The sequence below is a fragment of the Marmota marmota genome, unplaced genomic scaffold (genome assembly GCF_001458135.2).
Source record: "Marmota marmota marmota unplaced genomic scaffold, marMar, whole genome shotgun sequence".
Taxonomy (NCBI): Eukaryota; Metazoa; Chordata; class Mammalia; order Rodentia; family Sciuridae; genus Marmota; species Marmota marmota.
The window spans coordinates 151,295-157,032 of NW_026000327.1; positions in this window are offsets into that span (position 1 = coordinate 151,295).

A 5,738-nucleotide genomic window follows, 5' to 3' on the forward strand; every position below is an offset into this window, starting at 1 on the left:
ATATATATGAAAGATATGAAGAATATATTCATATATATGAAAGATATAAAAGAATTGAAAACTATGTGACAAATTAAAATGGTCTACTTCCTAGGTGAGAGAAGGGAAACCAGATATCATAAACACAATAGACTAAGAGTACCTTTAATCACAATACTATATGCAGATCAGTGGTTCTAATTGCAGAGTCAATACAAGGTTCATTCTAGCTTTAAATCCACTTCAGGAATTTTGTCTGAGGAGGTTCCCTCCTACACAATGATAACTTTAGAGAAGAAAGTATTAAATTCTTCATCAAATTCTCATTGCTATAACTAGAAAACATTTTTAGAGGGGTCTTTATGGTAGGGACTGGACTGGGGGTCAGCAAACAGCAATAATAATTTTGGATCTCTGTGTAGAACCAACAAACAATAGATGGGTGAGAAACAAATACAAGATTGCTATAACTGGGACTCGTAGGATATGAAACTTCTGAGGGGTATGAGTCACAGAGCATGTGAGCTGGGTTGATGAGTAAAGATCAGTGGTTGGTGGTCCTATCCTCTATAAAACTTGTGGTAAGTGGTTTGGTAAAGAGCCAGGTTTGAGGACAATGGAACAAAAACTAACAATATTTTCAGTTCTCGAGCCTTTACATCCAGCACAAAACTCACAGAATCATCTAAATTGAAGGAAGTATCCAGACTGCAAGCCCCAGCTCAGAGATTTGTCATAAAGGTATGCAGAATTAAGTCTGTGGGGCTAAATGTAGACCTAACTTGTATGACTCACAAAATGGCAAGCTTCACTGATGAGAAATGTTTAATTCAGTTAAATTCTAATAAGTATAATCAAGCAGAATCAAAATTTCAGCCCTAAAGAATAAGCATATGAAATTCAAAATTCAGGTAGAGATTTTTTAAAAAAGAAACTAAGATCAACTATGATCAGAATATAGAAGCACTCCCAAACAATCTTAAGACACCTAAGTAAAGACTTATAATCTTGAAGAAGAAATAGATATATAGGCTAATGGCACTTATATTCCATTCAGTTAAATAATAGGATAAAAAAATCCTAATTGTTGGTAATGAGATGGACATTCACATACTGACAGCATTTAAACTTCAGGTAGACAAGAACTCTCCATGAGTTGCTAATGAAAAATTCAGAACAAAGACTAAAAACTGTCAGATACAAATGTAATCACTTATATAGGCAAATGCATCTTATAGTAACATCAGATTTCTAACATCTAATGAAATAAATTACAGAAATTTAAGACCACCAGAACAGCATTGCAGAAGATACTTAAAGGAATTTTACATAAAAAGGAGATAAAAAGCAAGAGTTCAAAAAATAATAAATCTCATTAGAAGAATATATAAGTAAGTACAGAATCAGGATCTAATCAAATATTAGAAATAAAAAGGTCAGGAAGCTTTATATACCTATCTGTATGAAAAACTGAAAGCAAATAATCTCATTTATTCAATGAAGGACATGGAGTAGCAGGTTTAATTTACAAATAAGACCTAACTTTTTGTTCTGTAAAAGAAATATAACTCACTGATAAAAATATCACTGAAATTAAAAGAATGGAAAATGATTTTTCCATGCAAATCAAGCAGGGGTGGCAACTCTCACATTCAACAAAGCAGACTTCAAGTCAAAATAATAAGAAGAGAAAAAGAAGTTTAGTATATATGGTCAAAAGATTTATTCATTGAGAAGGCATAATCATGGCAATCATCAGTGCATCTAATTTCATAAAAAAATCATTTTGCATGACAGGCCTCAGCTAGATCCCAATTAAATAATGTGGGTGATTTTCACTCTCCCTGATAGAGTGGATATTTCTCTCATTAACAGGTCATCTAAACATAAAATTAATAAAGGTGGTATAGAGTGAAAATATACTACAGATCAATGGGCTTAACAGACATATTTGACTCAACTACAGCTGAAAGTATTTTATATTCAGTTGTTCATGGAAATTTCTGCAAAATAGATTACATTTTAGGTTGCAGATCCAGTATTATCAAATATAAAAAATTGAAATAATTTCTTATATAGTTTCAGATCATAATGGAAAGAAATTAGAAATATCTAATTTCTTTTCATAATGGAAAGAAACTAGAAATCATTATCAAGAAAAAACTATAAAAACTAGATAAACAGATACAAAATGAATTAGGAAAACTAATCCACTCACAATAGCCTCAAACAACGACAACAAAAACAACCAACCAAACTAACTAACAACAAAAGAAAGAAAAAAGGAAGGAAGGAAGGAAGGGAGGGAGGGAGGGAGGAAGAAGGAAGGAAGGAAGGAAGGAAGAAAGAAACAAACAAACCTGGGAATCAATCTAACAAAAGAGGTAAAAGACCTCTATAATGAAAACTACAGAACACTAATTTGAAGAAAACCTCATAAGATAGAAAGGTTTTCCATGCATTATACAGATTTAATGAAATTCCTATTAAAATACCAATGGCATTCTTCACTGAAATAAAAAAAAATCATAAAATTTATTTGGAAAAATAAGAGACTCAGAATAGCTAAAGCAATTCTTAGCAAAAAAAAAAGTGGAGCAGGAGGCATCACAATACCAGACCATAAACTGTACTACAGAGCTATAGTAATAAAAATGGCATGGTTTTGGAACCAAAACAGACTTGTAAGACCAATGGTACAGAATAGAGGACACAGAGACTAACCCATGTAAATATGGTTATGTCATACTAGACAAAGGTACCAAAACATTCACTGAAGAAAAAGCCTATTCAACAATGGTGCTGATAAAACTGGAAATCCATATGTAGCAAAATGAAATTAAATCTCTGTTTCTTACCCTGCACAAAAATTAACTCAAAGTGGATCAAAGACTTAGGCACTAGAACAAAGACCCTGTGGCTAAGAGAAGAAAAACTAGGCCTAAATCTTCACTACATTGGCCTAGGATCTGATTTCCTTAAAAGACTCCTAAAATATAAAAAGTAAAACCAAGAATTAATAAATGGGATGGATTCTAATTTAAAAGCTTTCCCAGCAAAGGAAACAATACAGTGAGGAGAGTGCCTACAGATTGGGAGAATATCTTCACCACATGTACCTCTGATAATGCATTATTCTCTAGAACATATTTAAAAAAACTCAAAAACTTAATACCAAAACCCCCCAAATAACCCAATAAATAAATGGGCTAATGAACTGAATAGACACTTCACAGAAGAAGAAATACAATTGATCAACAAACATGAAAAAGTGTTCAACATTTCTAACAATTAGAGAAATGAAAATCAAAACTACTCTAAGACTTCATCTTTCTCCTGTCAGAATGGCAATCATCAAGAATACAGGCAACAATAAATGTTGGTGAGGATGTGGTGAAAAAGTTACTCTCATATAAGTTGCTGGTGGGACTGCAAATTGGTGCAACCACTATAGAAAGCAGTATAGAGATTCCTCAGAAAATTGTGAATGAAACCACCATTTGACCAGTTATCCCATACTATAGTGACATAGCCACATTAATGTTTATAGCAGCTCAATTCACAATAGCTACACTATGGAACTAACTTAGGTGTCCCTCAATAGATGAATGGATAAAGAAAATGTGGCATATATACTTGATGGACTATTACTTAGCTTTAAAGAAGATTAAAATTATGTCATTTGCTGATAAATGGTTGGAGAATATCATACTAAGTGAAATAAGCTAATCCCACAAAACCAAAGACTAAATGTTTTCTCTAATATGATGATGCTAATTCACAATAAGTTGGGGAGCACTAGGGAAGAATTAGCATTACCTTAGATTAGGTAGAGGGAAGTGATAGGAGGGAAAAGAAGGGGTTGTGGGGATAGGAAAGATAGTAGAATGAAACGGACATTATTATTGTATATATGTATATGTGACTGCATGATCAACATGAGTCTGCAACATGTATACTCAGAAAGATGAGAAATTATATCCCATCTATGTCTGACATATCAAAGTGCATAAATGCATTCTACAATCATGTATAACTAAAACAAATTAAAAAATTAAATATTATATATGTATACAAACACTAAAAACAATACAAAATTTTTCATCAAAATATGTGCAAATCAAAGTCAGTAACACATTAAATATTATACAATATGATCAAATTGATTCTATCCTAGAAATGTAAGAATAGTTCAATATGGCAAATTAATAATGTCATATACCATATAAATAGAATCAAGGCAAACATCACTTGATTATCTCAATAGATGCGGGGGGAAAAAAACCTCTCCTGAACTTTATCTTTGGTTCATGATTAAAAACCCTGGAGAATCTAAAGATGAAAATAATTTACTCAATATTGTAAAGCATATATTAAGGAAAAGAGAGTCAATGTAATTTTAAATTGGGAAACACTGAGATAATTTCTTCTAAATTCACAAACAAGACAAGATTGGCTGCTATTACAATCTTATTCAACTGAAATGTCAAAATTTTATCCAGATCAATTACATAAGAGAAAAAAATAAATGAAAGATAAATAAGAGAATAAGATAGTAGAAAATAAAAGTTACCCCTATTTGAAAAAAAAAACAAATTGTCTATATTTGCAAATAATATAGTTCTATACTTTTACTGAATGCCTCCACCAAAAGACTTCCAGGAATGAAAAATAATTAACAGAATAAATCAACATGCAAAAACAAGGGCTTCTCTATACATTATAAATGAACCCACTGTGGAAAAAACTAAGGGGGAATAATTGTATTCACTATATCCTAAAAAGTTTAAATAAGAGCCCGTAGAGTTACCCCCGCATGGGCGCAGGCCTCCGCCCAACGGGCTGTCGCGGTGGAGGTATGTACTCATGGCCTCAGGGATCCCTACATAAAAGGCGTGACCAGAAGAAGCTGAAAGCAGCCTTTGGCTTTGGCTGGACAACGTGGAGTGACCCACGCGGCCCTGTCTACGCAGACCCGGCTTGACGTACCCGTCCCCTTACCCAGCAGATCCAAGACCCGCAAGGCGGCTTCAGGAAAGGTGAGGTTCCCGGTCCCTCTCGCTCCGCACAGTTCGCAAGTTTATAGCGGTAGCCGGTGCCTTAGTCCAGGGCGAGGCCAGGGGTCCCCGTTTCTCAGGCGGAAATTTCCCAAGGGCGCAAAAGACCCGAGGGCGGCCGGTGTGCCACCTCGCGTGGTAGAGAGACATCAGGGTTTCCCGCCCAGCCGGCGAAAATGATTCGCAACACTTCCCGCGGGGCTGGCCTAATAACTGCCAGAGCACCAAGTGCCGAAACGGAGCTGTGCTTCCGAGATCTTCCTTCCCTGGTACAGTAGCCCTTGAGCTTAATTTGTCCTGGAAAAAGCAAAGCCCATCCCAAAAAGGCAAAACCCCTCTTCCTACTTTTACGAAGCTCAGAAACTTTGAGGTTCCACCGTTCTGCCCAGGCGCTGGAAGGCAGAACATACCACTTCAAAAGAGCTCATCTCTGAGAAACCCTTAACCACGTCGAGCGGCCGGGCCGGCGCGCGGCGTCAGCTAGAGGGTTGCACCCCTCAGGTTAAACCCAACCGCGCCCCGTCCTCACTGCGCTTTCGGTCCTTTGCAGCGCGCGCTGTGCGCAGGAATCCACCATGGACCGCGGCCGCCCGGTGAACAGCCCCGAGAGCGCCAGTGCTGAGCCCAGGCCCCTGGCCACTGTCACCCGCGACTCAAGCCCGGGCGTATTGGGATCGGAGCGCGCTCCGGAGGCGGCCGGCT